Below are 18,858 nucleotides of genomic sequence, written 5' to 3' on the forward strand. Positions count from 1 at the left end.
AAAGCATTTATAAAATACAACACCATTTCATGATGAAAACTCTAAGCAAACTGGGTTTGGAAGGAACATTCCTCAATACAATCAAAGCAATCTATGAAAAACCCACAGCCAACATACTATTGAATGGGGAAAAGTTGGAAGCATTTCCACTGAGATCTGGTACCAGACAGGGATGCCCACTCTCACCACTGCTATTCAATATAGTTCTGGAGGTTCTAGCCAGAGCTATTAGGCAAGAAAAAGAAATTAAAGGGATACAAATTGGGAAGGAAGAACTCAAACTATCCCTCTTTGCAGTCAGGAGGTCTTATGTCACAGAGATGCAATCAAAGCATGGGCGGGGGGACTCTCTAATGCAAAACTGAGATAAAAGGAATGGAGATCCAAGTGAGGGGCCTCCCTGGACCTGGCCACAAGTTGTAAGAAGTGGTGCCTTCCTCCTGGGCCTGCATCAACCCCATAGGCTTCGCAGCATTGGAGGATGTTCCTCTAGCTAGGGATGTATCAATCGACTTTGCCAGGATCATGAAACTTGAGTCTGGATCCTGCAGATCTCACCATATTTATCACCGCTCTAGTAGGGAGTCCATGAATCTGACTTTCACTCCTTAAGAAACCCAGTGCCCAGACCTTCCCTTCCAAACCCTTGCCTTGAGGGAAACAGCTGAGTGTATCTATAGTCAGTCCTGGGTCTTTGCAATCTCCTGACTCACAGTCAGCCAACCTCCCCAGTGCACTGAATTTATGGCTGCAAGGGGCCCTGGGCTGCAATCAAGGCAGTTTCATAACTTGTTGGTCCTCATGGCTCTGGCTGGCCTTGCTAAGGTGCTTCTTCCTGGGGGGGTCATGTCTTCAGAGTGCAAGGCTCAAGGCCTGCCATAGGTGTAGTGCCTGGACTGGCACAATGGCCTGCCAGGTCCTGACCTCTGGGCAGATTATGTTACCACCATTCCAAATGCAATCACGCGAGAAGCAGGAATGACAGTTTTTCCTGTACAGCAGGCATTCCTGGGGGACTTCCACAACTGACTTGGATACAATAGGAAAGCTACAAGCTGAAATCCAAGTTGATAGGCCTATTAAGTCCTAAATCATATATGCCTGGGAGGCTCCCCTATGAAAGCAAGGAGGTAGATAATATAAAATGCAGTTTTGCTACATTAAAAGGCAGTAGAATTTTGGCAATCAAAATAGCTGAGTTGCTCAGTGAGGTTAGGCCAGTAGCACAGATATCAACAGTGACCCACCAGAGGAGGAACTCCAAAGTAAGGGTAAGGACTGTCCAGTTTGAGGCCACACAAAGTCATTAGGAATTGGTGTTGTCCCAAGAATTGGTGGACATATGAATTTCAAGATGGCCTTGAGTGAGGGTGGACTGCTCGACGACAAGTAGGATGATCACAAGTTCTGCCCCCTAAGACACATGACACTACCCCGGTATCTGGAAGGAGGTATCTGATGTGAGATGACTGATGGGGGCTCTGCAAATAGATGAAGTGTCAGAGGCTGACATCCTCGTAAGGACACAGACTCCTCAGGGTGTGGGTTTGTCTGGCCTCTGCAAATACCACTCCCATTTAACAAGAGATTCTCAGTGGCTGGAGGCCAGGGCCCAGCTCATGATGCTGAGGGAGGTAGTCCAAACTCTCCGTGAGTCAAACAGTAGTGTCACTACAAGCGCAAAGCTAACTTGAAATCCTTTACCCATGGGGCCCTCAGAACCAAAAACTAGCCATAGAGTAATCCTTAGCTTTTTCCTTGGAAGTATGCCTGACCAAGGTGCATCCTTGTGGGTGGCTGGTGAGACAGATGAATCTTAGGGTTCTTTAGAGGTGAGGAAGTTGGTGTTATCAGAAACTGAAAATGTGCTGGGCTTCCCTGGTTGAAACTGAATCAGTGAGGAAAAGCAGATATATGTGGATTTGTTGAGGAATTTGTCTGAAATCCTTGTTCAAAATATAGACCAAAAATTTGAGGTTGCAAGCTCTCATCTCATATGGAACTAAGGTCCACACCCACTTGGACAAGAAGTCAGTTGCTGATGATTGAGGCCCATTTTTCCTCCTCCTCTTGATTATCAGTTGAAACGATGTCCTCAACATAGTGTCACAGGTGGATGCTAGGAGACAACTGAAGGCCAACAAGATCCTGTTAACACAGACCACGAGCCCTGGAGGACCACAGAGGCAGTCGACTGGAAGTCTCATAAAGGTGCATTGTTGGCCTTCAAATTAAAAGGAAATGGTGGGGCTGGTGCTATGGTATAGCGGATTAATGCCTTGGCCTGCAGCGTAAGCATCTCATATGGGCGTCAGTTTGAGATCCCCTGCTCCAATTCCCAACCAGCTCTCTGCTATGGCCTGGGAAAGCAGTAGAAGATGGCCCAAGTCCTTGGGCCCCTGCACCCAAGGGGGAGACCTAAGGAACCTCCTGGCTCCTGGCTTCGGATCGGTGCAGATCCGGCCATTCCAGTCAATTCTCTCTTTCTGCCCCTCCTCTCTCTCTATAACTCTGACTTTCATATAAATAAATAAAATCTTTACAAAATAAAGTAAATGGTGCCAAATCTCCACAAGACACATACAGTTCTTGCCACAGCAATAATGGCAAAATTATCAGGGGCAGTCTGATAATATCAAGTAAGGCAAATTCAAAGCGAAGCATGACCTTCTTGAGGTGGTGGTAACCTGCAGGATGCCTCCATTCCTATCCGCCAGCTTGGAGAAGGTGCTTGATGGGTGAGTTAATAGATGACTCAATGTATTTCAAAGAATACTTATACTCTATCATGGACAGCTATGTCGATTCCCCACTTGTCCTTCTTGAGTTATATTTTAGGGTGTTGACAATATAGGGATGTGTGTTAAGTGTCCATGCCGCATCAGTACAAAAGACTTGGGATTGATCTAGGTGAAGAACAGAAGTCTTAGGCTGTCCATGCCAAGGAACAGAAATGATAGCTGAGAGGTAGGCAGAAGCAACACAAGGACTCATAGGAAGAGGTTGGGTCCTGTCTTGATGCTGACCATGGCAGTCGACCCAAGGGCATGTCCTCTTCATAGTCTGTCAATGAATAATGACTGATGCACTTTACTGGGAATGTTCACAATGCCATAGGAGTTAGTGCCTGATGATCCATAAGGCTCTATAATGTGACCCTAATACATGGTGATTGTCATCCACAAAGATGCCTGGTGATGATTGCTTACCGCTAGTGTGCACAAGAATCCCACCATGGTTGAATGTCTGGTGGTCTTCTCTCTGTCTAGAAGGGCCTCAGTGGTGTCCAGAAACTCATGAGACTTGCCTGAAATGAGCCAGTAGGCAGCAGTGCAGCCTGCGAAGCCACTGACTTTGTTGACGATGTTCAGAATAGGTCCCAACATGTATCACAGGAAGTCAGAGAGCGCACCACATCTGATTACACAGCACTGGACTGCAGGGAGATGCTGAAGGAAACTCTGGCTGTGAACACTCTACGTGTCTGCCTTCGTATTTCCCAGGGTGCTTAGGGTTTGCGTAGGTTGATAAACTTCTGAAGTTGCCGCCAACAGGGCCAGAAGTTTTGCTCGGTCCTGTGGTGGGACTGCTTTTACAAGTAACAATGGGAATGCTGATGTTGTGGCACAGCTAACAATGCTTCCGTTTTATATTGTAGTGCTGGGGCATGCCCCAGCTACTATGCTTCCACTCCAGCTTCCTCCTAAGGTGCATGGATAGACAGTAGGTGATGCCTGAAGATCTCAGGACTCTGCAACCCATGTTGGAAAAGAAGATGGAGTTCCTGCTCCTGGCTTCACCTTGGCTAATCTGTAGCTGTTGCAGCCATTTGGAGAGTGAGGTAGTGGTTGGGATGATATCTCTATGGCGTTCCCTCACTAATATTTTTTTTCCAAATAAAAAATCATTAAAATGTAACAATAGCCAAGGAACTGTGACAGAGTTGTTAAGATGTCATTTGGGTTACCCACGTCCCATATCAGAGCGCCTGGATTTCAGTATAATCTTCTTGCAGTCAGGTTTCCTGCTAATGTACACTCTGATGGATAGCAGGCATTGGGTCAGTTACTTAGGTCTCTTCCACCAATGTGAGAGAACTGGATGGAGTTCTTGGCTTCTGACTTTGGCCTAGCCCTTCCAATAATGTCTGCAGGCTTTGGGGGTGAGGCCAACAGATGGAAGCATCTCTCTCTATCTCACACTGCCATTCTAATAATTAGTATATAAAGGCATCAATACATTGTATTTGGCATGGCAATTAAAGACATCATTTTTGGTGCCAGCATCCCATCACAAAGTATCTAGGATCAATACCTGTCATGCATTCACATCCAGGTTCCTGCTTCTGCTTACCCTGGGAAACACAGGATGGCTCAGATATTTGGGCCCTTGCCACTCAAGTGGAGTGATCCAACCAGTGGGAAATCTGTTTTCTTGTCTTTCAATGAAACATAATGACTAACGCTTAAGTAAGTGAATAAATAATTCCACTGGGGCCAAGGTAGCTTGGTTGGGACTGTCCTAGGGGCAGCTTTGCCATTCAGGGCTGGTGGCTTGCACATACTCACTGAAGAATGCCTAACAGCTCTCTTTTATTCTTAATTGTACACGTCCATTGAAATACAGAGGCTCCTGCTGTAGTGTGGTGTTTAACATGATCTGGACACCCACTGCAGTAGAAAACGTTTATGTTCACCCTCTGTGCAAACATGATGCCATCTGTTTGTGCTTTCCAGACAAGCTGGACAGGATCTTGATGTGGTTCAGTGACAGCTGCCAGCTGCCAAGTCTGTTGCCCCGTGATTTGTAGGCTACTTCCTGTCAGGAACACAGCAAGGTTGCCCTTCTCAATCTGTTCCTGTCCAGTCTTTGGGCAGGCTTTGTATCTCCATCCACAGCAAGGTGTATATACATCTGTGTGGACTTCCTTGGTGTCTGAGATGCAGAACTTCACCACCTGAGACGGTTGCAGACAAGGCATCTACTTTCTTAACCATGTCCTGGGTGGTACTTGGCAGCATGTGAGGAGCAGCCAGCAGTCATCTGGTGCATCCGGACTCACCATCCCGCAGCACACAAGACTCTGCATTACCCAGGTGGAGGTACAAATGTCTGAAATGATCTCATGAGACCATGTTACTTATACGGGGCTGCCAGCAACACTCTGCACACAACCTCAAGAAGCCTCACTGTCTCACTGGGAGTCTGTGGGGGACACAGAAACCAGTGATAAACCAATGGGTGAACCCATGCACTCCATTAACAACGTCAGTCCACAAGTCTACCAGGTACTATTTCCCATACGGCAAATGACAGAGAAATTTTCCACCGATAAACTTTAAGCCTTTTTGACATGCTCTTATATTTATGACATTAAATATTCCTCAACACAACTGTTAACAATAACTGGATTCAACAACATTGTAGAATACATGATGTTGTGCATGGAAAAATCTAAACACTCCACCAAAAAATGGTTCAAGATGAAAAACCAATTCAGTAAAGTTACAGGTTACAAAATCAACATACGAAAGCAGTAGCTTTTTATATGCTAGCAACCAACTTGCCAAAAATGAAATCTAAAAAGTAATCCCATACACAATAGAGACAAAAAGAAAACATTTAGGAATCAATGTAACCAAATAAGTGAAAGATATCTACAATGATAATTCTAAAATGTTGAAGAAATGAATCATCAAGGACTCCCAAAATGGAAAAATATAACTTGCTCACGGATTGGAAGAATTAGTATAATTAAAATACCTGTATTAATTAAAGCAACCTACAAAATAAATGAAATTCCTATCAGACACCAATGACATTTTTTACAGAATGAGAAAATAATCCTAAATTCCCTAAGAAATCACAAAATATCAAGAATAGCCAAAATTATCCTGAGCAAAATTTAAAAAAACAATCAACTTGGAGGCATCAGAATGCCTGCCTTCAAAACTAACTACAAAGCTATAGCAATCAAGGCAGCATGATAGTGGAATTTAATTAATTAATTCATCAATCCAAACAGGTAGAGACAATTGATTTTTCATGGAAGTGCCCAGACTATACAATGGAAAAAAGTATCATCTATTCAGTAAGTGGTGCTGGCAAAACTGGATGCATCTATGTAGAACTGAATATTACAGTACTATAAAAACTGAAAGCCTGTTATTAGTATCAAAATCATTGCAACTGGAGGACTTCATGCTCAGTGAAATTATCCTGATACAGAAAGACAAATATTAGATGTTCTCCTTTATATAATGAGAGCTAAAATTTTCTTTTATGAAAAAAGAAATCAGGCAACAACAACAAAAGAAAAACAGAAAAAAAGTTAATGCCTGTGTATATCAGTATTGCTGCAAATATAGTTTTGTTCAACTTTCTTTTATATCTTTATCAAACAAATTCTTAAGGATGATATACTACTATAATTTTAATAATTCATGATCATTTTAAAATTTACCGTGTATTAGTGTAGTAGTCATTTTTATAGAAACCTTTGATTTAATAAACATAAATCTCATAAGTACAACTTTTGGATTACAGCAGTTCTTCCCCCCATACCCACCCTCCAACCCGCAAACCATCCCAACTCCTACCCCCTCTTCCATCCCATTCTTCATTGAGATTCATTTTTAATGATCTTTATATACAGAAGATCAATTCTATACTAAGTAAAGATTTCAACAGACTGCACCCACACAGACACACAAACTTTAAAGTACTGTTTGAAGACTAGTTTTACCATTAATTCTCCTAGTACAACACATTAAGGACAGAGGTCCTACATGGGGAGCAAGTGCACCGTGATACCTGTTGTTGATTTAACAATTGACACTCTTCTATTTGACATCAGTGATCACCCTAGGCTCCTGGTCATGAGCTGCCAAGGCTATGGAAGCCTCGAGTCCACAAATTCCAACATTATTTAGACAAGGCCATAATCAAAGTGGAAGTTCCCTCCTCCCTTTAGAGAAAGGTACTGACCTCTTTGGCGGCCCTTTCTTTCCCTGGGATCTCACTCTTAGAGACCTTTCATGTGGGTGATTTTTTGCCACAGTGTCTTTCTTGTCTTTCCATGCTTGAAATGCTCTCATGGGCTTTTTAGCCAGATTCGAATGCCTTAAGGGCTGATTCTGAGGCCAGAGCACTGTTTAGGGTAGTTGTCATTCTAGGAGTCTGCTGTGTGGCTTGCTTCCCATGTTGGATCATTGTCTCCTTTTTAATTCTATTACTTTTTTTTTTTGACAGGCAGAGTGGACAGTGAGAGAGAGAGAGAAAGACAGAGAGAAAGGTCTTCCTTTGCCATTGGTTCACCTTCCAATGGCCGCCGTGGCTGGTGCACTGTGGCCGGCGCACTGCGCTGATCTGAAGGCAGGAGCCAGGTGCTCCTGGTCTCCCATGGGGTGCAGGGCCCAAGCACCTGGGCCATCCTCCACTGCACTCCCTGGCCACAGCAGAGAGCCGGCCTGGAAGAGGGGCACCCGGGACAGAATCCGGCGCCCCGACCTGGATTAGAACCCGGTGTGCCAGCGCCGCTAGGCGGAGGATTAGCTGGCTTTTTTTTTTTTTTTCCTATCTATTACTATCAGCAGACACTTGGTCTTATTTAGGTGATCCTTTTTTTGGTAACTTTTATTTAATAAATATAAATTTCCAAAGTACAGCTTTTGGATTACAGTGGCTTTTTCCTCCCCATAACTTCCCTCCCACCCACAACCCTCCCATCTCCCGTTCCTTCTTCCATTCCATTCACATCAAGATTCACTTTCAATTGTCTTTATATACAGGAGATCGATTTAGTATATATTAAGTAAAGATTTCATCAGTTTGCACCCACACAGAAACACAAAGTGTGAAATACTGTTTGAGTACTAGTTATAGCATTAATTCACATTGGACAACACATTAAGGACACAGATCCTACGTGGGGAGTAAGTGCACAGTGAATCCTGTTGTTGACTTAACGATTCACACTCTTGTTTATGGTGTCAGTAATCACCCCAGGCTCTTCTCATGAGTTGCCAAGGCTATGGAAGCCTTTTGAGTTCACCAACTCTGATCTTATTTAGACAAGGTCATAGTCAAAGTGGAAGTCCTCTCCTCACTTCAGAGAAAGGTACCTCCTTCTTTGATGGCCCATTCTTTCCACTGGGATCTCACTCCCAGAGATCTTTCGCTTAGGTTTTTTGTTTTTGGTTGTTTTTTCTTTGTTTGTTTATTTTGTTTGTTTGTTTGTTTTTGCCAGGGTATCTTGGCTTTCCATGCCTAAAAACACTCTCATGGGCTCTTCAGCCTAATCCGAATGCCTTAAGGGCTGATTCTGAGGCCAGAGTGCTGTGATCTCTTTGACACTTAATGCCATCTTACTAGTTAAAGTGATCAGTTTAAGTTCATAACTGATCATAAAGATAGGACTTTTTTTGTTTGATTACTTTTATTGCCCTTGCCTATATTCTTCCTTAATAGATGAACTCTTTATTGAATGGAAGATAAAGCTCTTATGAGGTAAATTTAAAAATACACTATTTCAAAAATAAAAGATTTTAAAAGAATGACAAGCCCTCACTTTTTTAATTTCTGGTTTGTTAAGAATAGTGTACAAATTAAAATGTCTCTGTAGTGATTCTCAAAAACCAATAAAATCCCAAATATGAAAAAGCTTATCTCATATTCATTGTATTGCTCTGATGCTATTCAATTTCACATACACACATGAAAACATACTACCATTTTAGTTTATTAAAAGAAATAATCTAAAATAAATATCCATCAGCAACTTAAAACACAGCCAGGTAGCCCTTCGACTGAGCATGACAAGAAAAGAACAGTTCAGTTATTTACAGGTTATGTTTTTGCTTGTATTAATTAACCATTTTCAAATACCATAATATTAGTTGTGACATTAATCATTTAAAACCCCTTAACTTTATACACCAAGTAACATGTTGGTATTTTTCCTTAAATTTCATCCACAAGAGTTGTACATATTTATGGGCTAGTGTGACATTTCAATACTCATATAAAATTTGTACTGATCAAATCTACATTAATCTTTGGCATTATTTTATGGACAGAGCCTTGGGCTCCTTTATTTCATTTTCTAATAAAAGATAACAGATTACTGTGAGCTACACACATCCCCCTGCATGATCCTAGGAAATGACTCAGTAATCTAAGGCTACTGGGATAATCATCCGTAAACCATTTTTTCCACCTAGTTTTAATATTGCAATTGGTTTCAAAAGCAAAACACGGAGAAACAATAAGGGGGAGGGGGGAGGAGAGAGAGAGAGAGAGAGAGAGAGAGAGAGAAGATACCACCCATCTAGTAGTTCATTACCCAAATGTCCAAAATACTCAGGGCTGATCTGACCCAGGCTGAAGCTGGGAGATGGTCTCCAATGTGGTAGCAAGAATCCAACTACTTAAGCCATCACTGGCTGCCACTGGTATCCTGAGCATTGTCTTTCCCACCATGCCAAATGTCTACCCTTCAAAAAACTGTCTGACACACCCTCATATAGCCCTGGCTTCCAGAGGAAGAGGCCACAGTCCCCTGTCTTGACCCCATCACTGCATGGTCTCCTACTCCCAAATCACTACACATGCCAAGCTCCTGCCCAACTCCAGCCACAGCATCTGGTTTAATGGATCCAACTGAAGACACTGGGGACCCTGGCCCACCAGGGTTACCAAACATGCAGTCACTGGACGTAAAGGCCCACATCTGAGGCAGAAGCAACCTGGATAACCACATGTCCAAAACTGAAACTGTATCACTGTTACACCACATATTAAAATCAGCTCAAAATGAACTGAAAGTCCATACAGAAGATCTGAACACTTACAACTTATAAAGTAGAAAAGTCCTTGACATCAGCCTCAAGAGTGGTTGCTTATGTGCTAACAACTAAAGCACAGAGAGCAAAAGCAAATGTAAGGAAATGAAACCCCAACAAACTAGTAAAGCAAAGATCAGTGAAATGAAAAGGCACACCAATGGATAGGAGGAAATATTAGCAAACCGGATGTGTGATCAAGGGAATAATACAAGGAAGGCATACCACTAAGCAGCAAAGAATACAATTTAAAAAGGACAAAGGACTGAATCAATGTTTTCCAACAAAGACATACAATGTACCCTGAGGGTATGTGAAAAAGTTCTGAACATTGCTATCATCAGCAAAATGCAAATCAAGATTACAGTGGTTATTATATCTGTTAAATGGCTACTATTAAAAAGTTAAAAGATAACAAGTATCGGGCACAATGTAGAGAAAACAGAACACACACTAGTGGAGGGAATGTAAATTGTGCCAGCCATTATGAAAAGCAATATGGAAGTTCCTCAAATGAAATTAAAAAAGGAACAACCTTTATTAGCCATGAATCCAAAAGAAAACCACCATCTCAGAGAACTGTCTGCACCCCCACATTCACTTCAGCATCATTCACAATTCCACGATATGGAAATAACCCAAATCTTTGTTGATGGACCCATAAGGAAAACTGGGATACACACACAGTGGAATCCTCACCAAACCTTAAAAACAAAGGAAATACTACTACTTGTCACAAGATGGATCCAAAAGTATGGAACTACAGGACATTACAATGAGTGAAACAAGACACAGAAATAAGAAATATTACATGATCACACTTACATGTGGAATATACAAAAGTCAAACTAACACAGTCAGAGAGCAGGAAAAATGAAGAGATGTTAGTCACAAGATACAAATATATGGTTATGGTGCTGGAGCTGGGGTGTAAAAGCTTAAGCCTCCACCTAGACGGCCAGCATCCCCTATGGGCACCAGACCGAGTCCCAGCTGCTCCACTTCCCATTCACCTCCCTGCTAATGTGCCTGGCGAAGCACTAGAAGATGTCCCAACGGCTTGGGCCACTGTGCCAAAGTGGGAGACCTGGGGTCCAGCCCTGCCACTGAGGACATTTGAGGAGTGAAATAATGCATGAGATGAGATATCCCTCATCCTCTCTCTCACTCGATCTTACTCTCTTTCCCTGCTTCCTTTCTTTTTTTTTTTTTATTTGACAGGTAGAGTTATACAGTGAGAGAGAGACAGAGAGAAAGGTCTTTCTTCTGTTGGTTCACTCCCCAAATGGCCCCTAGAGCTGGCGCTGCACTGATCCAAAGCCAGGAGTCAGGTCCTTCCTCCTGGTCTCCCACGCGGGTTCAGGTGCCCAGGCACTTGGGCCATCCTCCACCATCCCAGGCCACAGCAGAGAGCTGGACTGGAAGAGGAGCAACCGGGACTCGAACCCGGCACCCATATGGGATGCCGGCACTGCAGGCAGAGGATTAACCAAGTGAGCCATGGCGCTGGACCCTGCCTTTCAAATAAATCTTCTGGGAAAATACATATATAAATAAAATTTAAAAATTTTAAAAACGCTATAGGAGTGATAACTTTGTTAAGTAGCTTCATTGCACTACCCCTTTCATAGTGTATGGTAAGTACCAGGAGAGTCGAAAAGTTTGTGTGAAAATGCAATGTAAAGATCAGACTCATATCGAAACACACATTGCATGCCTTGAATATATACAATTTTTGTTTCTCGGTTGTATTGTAATAAGGCTGGAAAAATAAAACATGCAAAAATAGGTTCCTATACTTAAAATGCAAATAAAAATTAAGGAACTTAGGTTAATATTGTGGGGTTTTGGTAGGCTTCATGGGAAAGAAATGAGTTTTAAAACATTCATGATTGGGGCTGGCTGGCACTGTGGCGTAGCAGGTGAGGCCACCAAATGCAGTGCCGGCATCCCATATGGGCATCGGTTCAAGTCCCGGCTGCTCCACTTCCAATCCAGCTTTCTGCTATGGACTGGGAAAGCAGTAAAGGATGGCCCAAGTCCTTGGGCCCTCGCACCCACGTGGGAGACTTGGAAGAACCTCTTGGCTCCTGGCTGCGGATCAGCAGAGTTCTGGCCATTGCGGCCAACTGGGGAGTGATCCAGCAGATGAAAGACCTCTCTCTCTCCCTCCGCCTCTCCTTCTCTCTCTGTGTAACTCTGACTTTCAAATAAATAAATCTTAAGAAAAACATTCATGAACTTGACTAAACTAAATTTCAGGCAGTTTATATCTTGAAAATAAAGATTCAGGATTTCTATCAAGAGAATATTTAAGACAATATCCAAGTAACACATTACACTGTCACCTCACCTCCCTCAGACTGAAAACTCAGAAATAGAAAATAAAAGTTAGTATATCTGAAGGAAACCAGGAAAGTGAGAAGTGAAATTAGAATTATAAATTACCATATGGTATTCTCCCACCGATGGGTGTACATTCCTATATGCATGTAACACAGTTACATATTACAGGCAGGTTGAGAATTCGCCCAATTAAACCATGGAACTGAAAACGCAGGGCCTGCTTCATCAGCATGTCACCAGTGACACGGCAACTGGACCCAACAAAAAAGAGTACGCTCTCTGCTGTCCAAATTCTTGCTGGATTTCACTTGAATTTGTACTTTGTAAATGAAGGCTGATAGGAAGATGGGGCAAGTGCTGGGGCTTGGAGCCAGGGGGCTCATGCATAGTTTGATCTCTCACTGACTCACCGGGACAGGTCTTGGTCACAGTCCTCAGGCTCACTGCCCTAAAATGCCTTCCATTTCCCATCACTGGTGACCACAATGGCCCTTGGTTCAAAGCAATAGTTGGGTGTGGGCACATTATGTTTTGAGAACACACCTTTGGGGAGGCACCATGGTAGTTTCACACCTAAACTCAATCTAAATTCCTAGGGTTTCCATATTGAAATGCATGACAATTTTTAAACAGCCCAATCTGCATTTTTCAGTTCCTACCAGGAGCTACACATTATGGAGTTAGTTCTGTCAAGTTTTAGAATTTACACTTTCCTATAGTTTTCACAATGACATTCTTTCAGCTTATTTTGTAATCACAGGAAAGGAAGGAGGGAGGAGGGCAGCATGCTGGGGAGAGGAGGGAAAGGTGAAGTATCACTATACTCCTCAATCTGTGTCTATGAAACACATGATATCTGTTCACCTCTGTATAAATAAAAATTATTAAAAAAAGAAATTTAGCTGTGAAAACTGCAAGAGGAAATAAACGAACCAAATGGAGATATCATGTATTTAAGTTGAAGAACAAAGCAAAACATGGCAATACCAAAATATTAAACCAGGATGCTCACAGCAGTATGGCAGGGCCTTCCCCGTGGAATGAGTAGCAGTACAGGCCTACGGCATCTTAGTCACCAGGGGCTGCAGCCTCTGCCAGGGTCAGAGGTGCTCACGCTGCACTTGCTTCACTGGATCAATAGGTGGCAACGTCTTCACTGATCAGGTTGCTTTAGAACCCATTTTCATAAATGGCAGGACCCCAGTAGATATCATGAAGTATTTTATCAGAAAACTGTGGGTCCCATTACATTTATCATATTATCTCTATGTACCTCAAAAATTTAGGGTCTGCCAAGAATTACTCAAATTCTACCTGCACAGAGCAGAGGGCTATACACCATGAACATTAGTCTACTACAAGAATATCTCTTGGGGACAGCACTGCGGCATAGCAGGAAAAGCTTCTGCCTGTAGTGCCGGCATCTCATAAGAGCACTGGTTTGAGTCCCCACTGCTCCACTTCTGATCCAGCTCTGTGATATAGCCTAGGAAAGTGGAAGATGGCCAAAGTGCTTGGGCTCCTGCACCCACAGAGAGACCCAGAAGCAGCTCCGGGCTCCTGGCTACATATCAGCTCAGCTCCAGCCATTGCGGCCCTATGGGGAGTGAACCAGCAGATCGAAGACCTCTCTCTTTTTCTCTCTCTGCCCCTGCCTCTCTGTAGCTCTGCCTTTCAAATAAATAAATCTTTAAGAAAAACCTTTCTTTCCCCATTTGACACTCACATGTCATCTTCCATAGTAATCAGGTGGGGAAATCAAGCAAGGTGATCCATTAGTGTAGGAGGAGTTATCAATCACATAGAGCTCAGTGTTTGCTGAGGCAGTACTTTTAAATTTAACATCATATGTATGAAAATGTTTACAAGGTTTAAATGTCTTTGAAAGCAGCACTCTGAAAACTACACATATACCAATTCATTGAAGGATTTCCTGGACTCCATGCCTGTTCTCTCACTACAGCACTTCAGTAGAAAGCTTTATAATATTTGCAATACTGAACTGCAAGTCACAGTTTTAGTTTCCCCATACGTAATTATAGAGGCCTACATAACTCACAAACACAATTGTATAGAGGTAACAAAGGCATTGTTTGTAGAAAACTCTTCACCTAGTTTTCCCCCATAGATATGACTTTAGTTAAGCAGAGGAAAAGCATCTTAAGATGTTTGGCATAAACCACTCTAATTTTGGAATTTCCTCACAAAGTTTCTATATTTTAACTTCTTATTAGTAGTGCACTAGTAGTTGCTAGCCTAGGCTTTTTGTGGGAGATGCTAAAGTTTCATGGTAGTCACAGGAACAGAGGTTTGTGGAAAAGGTGACAGAACTGAGACGCAAAAGTGAAAAGCAAAAGAATCACATATTCATGTGGCTTTGAGAAGGGTGTAGGGACCAGACAGCCTTTGAGATGCCTGGTGATTGTTATCAGAGAACATCTGTGGACTGGGAGCATGAGAAAACAAAAGAACAGATTTTTCTTGGTTTGTTGTGTGTGAGGGCAAATTATGGAATCAAGGAATCAAGTTTGAAAATAGCCAACACGAGAAAACCATGGGCAATATAAATAGGTCAAGCTAACGATGAGAGAAAGAGCCAAGACCTTCCTGAAACACGGTACAGAGATAAGGCTGCCTAGGATGAGAAGACCAGTGAGAACAAACACATAGACTGAACATGGGGTCATTTCAACTTCTGGATTTGAACAATCAGCACTAACAGGAACACCAAGAGTGGATAATGAGGAAACTGGAACATCCACGAGGACGTGCACCAAGGAGCTGTTTCGGAGTAGTCACTGGTCAGCATCTCATAAGATGAGGATCAAGGAATGATCCTGGGATATCAACACAAGTAACTGCTAACCAGAAGGAAGGGAGACTTAATTCACCACATACTGTAAGAACCAAACCACAAAACACAATACCTACGGATTTTGAAATTTTGTGTTGTTTAAAACACAGGACAAACAGGGATTTCAATTCACCAACCGATGGTTTAGAACCAATTACACGGCAACCAGAGTGGATACTGCCCAGAAACAATGCCCCTGCCTTCTCAGACCTAAAAATGGTCTACAAATATCATAATCCGAATGATTTCAGTATTTCAAAATCGAATTTAGAAGTAAAAAGAACCTGTATTGAGTTATTCAGAACCTTATAGTTTTATACCTGAAACAAATATACTTAGGAAGTAATGCTACCCTCTCAAAATTTCGGTGCCATCCTCTGATGATAAACGGAGTCCCCATATTCCTAGTTAATGCAATAGTATGACTGGGATATGTAAATTTTACATGATATGTCTTCCCAGATAACCACACTCATTAACACAATACAACAATGTATTCCTCAGGAACTTTTTCATAAAATTAGGGAAACACTGGATATCACAGAGGCAGAATTAGAATTCAGTGGGGCGATGACAAGAATGTACAACCATCTTTTTGGGTTTAGCAGTCAAAGTTATTACTGCTGTGTTGGAGAACCTTCAATGCAAACTGAGAGAAACTATCTTAGCAAATTAGGAAAAACAGGAAGCAAAGCCTGTGAGCAGGAACTTCCTTCCTGGATGACCAGATCCACTTTCTCAGCTCCTATCCACTAAGTAGAACTATAAATCCAGAAAATAAAACAAGAGACCTGGAAATCAACACAGTTGCTGGGCATCTTAATTGCCCACCTATAAGAAGATGACTCACCTGCGGGCACCTGCTGGTTCACCCATCCTGGCATCAGAATTCAGCCAGGTAGGCTCACACCTCCTGGAACTGTCTGTGATACCTCCGAGCACATATACGGTTTACAATATACAATTTAAAATCTATTTAGAACATATGATATGAAATTTATAATATATAATAAAAGGTTATCATATAAAATACAGTATTCGATTTATAACATACAATTTATTCTTCCCTCCCCCTGGCTCCTGAAGGCCCACGTGTCCCCTGCCTGTGTCCAGGACCGGCATATGATACGCACAAACATTTCAAGAAGACTCACCAGGCGAGAATGGACAAACCTGAGGGTCCTGTTGAATCCACTGCCACTCCTCCGACACCGGCAGCCCGGCCCTTCCTGTAGGTGTTGCTCTCGGCTGCTCACCTCCTTGTTCTTAGGGCCAGGGCTTAGCACATGCTCCAATGAAGAACTCCACGGCGCTGGACACCAAGAAGAGAAACGAGAAACAGCAGCACTGAGCACCCCTTTTATAAACTCGGTATTTAATAGCATACATCATTTCTGGTCAGATTACCTGCAGGCTCCAACCAATCAAAAAACAAAGACCAAGCCCGCGCAGGGGTGTGGCTCCAGGCTTCTCCTGGGCTCCTGCTGTCTGTCCCCAGTAGGCAGTGAAGCCAGGCGCCAGCGCAGTGGGGCCACAGGTCAATTGTTTGCTTCACTTTTGTCATGGAATTTATTCCACCATTCGATTTAAAATTTGACAGAGTTTTTCTCTTTAGGTACAATACATACTCTTCTGCTTTTTCTCCTTAGAGTGTTCAAATAAAGTGAAATTGCTTTTATAGGACTCATGCATTGGGAGTGGTGGCTGTTTTTCAACTACTAGATTACAGAAAGAAAACAAGGGTGGGATGCTGGCATTACAGGTGATGGCTTAACCCACTGCACCACAACACTGTGGTGTAGTGGTGACTCCTGCGGTGCCAGCATCCCATATAGGCAGCAGTTCGAGTTCTGGTACTCGGATTCCAATCCAGCTCCCTGCTAATGTGCCTGGGAAAGCAGCGGAGGATGGCCCAGCTCTTGGGCTCCTGGCTCTTGGCTTAAAAATTTGCTCTGTGGGCCAACGCCGTGGTAAAGTAGGTAAAGCATCCCTCCGGCAGCGCCAGCATCCCTCATGGGTGCGGTTCGTGCCCCCGATGCTACTCTTCCAATCTAGCTTTCTGCTTATAGCCTGGAAAAGCAGCAGAAGATAGCCTCACTTCTTGGGCCCCTGAAACCATGTAGGGGACCTCAAAGAAGCTCCTGGCTCCAGCTTTTGAATTGGTTCACCTCTGGCCATTGCAACCATTTGGGGAGTAAACCATTGGACGGAAAACCTCTCTCTCTGTAACTCTACCTCGCAAATAAATAAATAAATCTTTAAAAAAGTTGCTCTATCTCCCACTGCTTTTCAGAGAGAAGGTGGATAAAAAGGTGCTGTGCGCTCTAAATCCATTTGACAAAAAGGACTAAGATAATCTAAGATCAGGAGCAGTAGTAAGCAGCCTTTGAACCACAAAATATAATAAAAACTATGTTGCTTAGCACACCAAGTGTTGGTCCACTACTACTCAAAAGCAAAGCATTTCATCCTTGTAATTATGCTCACACGACACGCACTTATATACCCTAATGGTTGCGAAATTTTCTTCAGAATACAAGACTTTAATTTTTACAGAAGAGAAAATGCCAGCTTTGATAAAATGAACATGCCTGCACTCGAAGGGAAAATTAAACCTTCAGAAAAAAAGCAGTGAAACCACCAGATTGTGAAAAGAGTATTTTATCCACCAGGAAGTTTCTGAAAGCTGTTTTCTGTCATAAACAAACAAGGTGCCCAAACTCAGGACTGAACAACACATTCTACCAGTGCCACACAGCCACGATACTAAATTATTGTTCTTGCCAAGGCTTCAAATAGAGGGTACATTTCTAATTATGCTGGGTAAGCTCCAACACCCTCAGTTTTGAGCAAGCCGAAAATTGTAGTCTAATGCTGCAAACTTCTATCAAGTTCCTAGTACCACGGGTTCAGTAAGTTATAACACACCTAAGATGGTGAATTTACTGATGACCAAAGATTGCCAAAACGACTTTTCACATACATTTCCTCAGGTTTTTAAACAAAAGGCATTTTAAAGTTGCTATAGCAATATAAAGGGAAAGTAAAGAATGACCAATCACACTGCCTCTGTTAAGGTCAGAGATGCTCTGTCTCACCTGCATTCCTTGTACGGCCGGCGCGCTGTGGCCGGCGCACCGCGCTGATCCGATGGCAGGAGCCAGGAGCCAGGTGCTTTTCCTGGTCTCCCATGAAGTGCAGGGCCCAAGCACCTGGGCCATCCTCCACTGCACTCCCTGGCCACAGCAGAGAGCTGGCCTGGAAGAGGGGCAACCGGGACAGAATCCGGCGCCCCAACTGGGACTAGAACCCAGTGTGCCGGCGCCGCTAGGCGGAGGATTAGCCTAGTGAGCCGCGGCGCCGGCCAGAACGGCATAGTTTCTAATTTCACAAGGCTGTAGTGATTGTATCTGGTGCCCAACACAGACAACCTAGTGCTTGCTGTGCTGCTCAAAAAATCCCAGCAAACCTTGTGGTCAATTCAATTCTAGAAGTCTCTTCTGCCTTCTCATTAACTGCTACTTATATTCCTCTGTTTTTCTTATGACTTTCCCACATGGAGCATTCTCTAAAATACCTTCAGGCCAGACTTCAGCCCCTGGATCCTCAAGAGTACAATAATGTACAGTTTGCAGGGCACTGTTAAGAGGTCAGGGAGAAGTCCCCTGGTGTTAATAGCTTGAGTAATATTGTTTTCTCCTTTAGACCACATCATTAAGGTGCTTTCATTATCCATAAAGCAATTCTTTATGTCACAGCAAATGAGATCCGGCACTAATTCAAATAGGCTAATTTCAACCTAACAAAATAATTTAT

At 42.9% G+C, this 18,858-nt stretch overlaps 1 protein-coding gene and 1 long non-coding RNA gene across 2 annotated transcripts in view; one reads left to right on the forward strand and one right to left on the reverse strand.

The window, feature by feature from the left end:
- The window catches only part of LOC138844717 (uncharacterized), a 164,641-nt gene extending 147,614 nt beyond the window's left edge, over window positions 1-17,027 (forward strand). The window contains exon 2 of the long non-coding RNA XR_011380955.1: window positions 16,129-17,027. This is a non-coding gene — a long non-coding RNA (uncharacterized lncRNA). The remainder of the gene's footprint in view (window positions 1-16,128) is intronic.
- Window positions 1,001-18,858, reverse strand: part of LOC138844713 (protein sidekick-1-like) — an 86,213-nt gene continuing 68,355 nt past the window's right edge. The window contains exon 4 of the mRNA XM_070054418.1: window positions 1,001-16,354. The gene's annotated coding sequence lies outside the window, so the exon portion shown is untranslated. The remainder of the gene's footprint in view (window positions 16,355-18,858) is intronic.

The sequence above is a fragment of the Oryctolagus cuniculus genome, chromosome 12 (assembly GCF_964237555.1).
Source record: "Oryctolagus cuniculus chromosome 12, mOryCun1.1, whole genome shotgun sequence".
Taxonomy (NCBI): Eukaryota; Metazoa; Chordata; class Mammalia; order Lagomorpha; family Leporidae; genus Oryctolagus; species Oryctolagus cuniculus.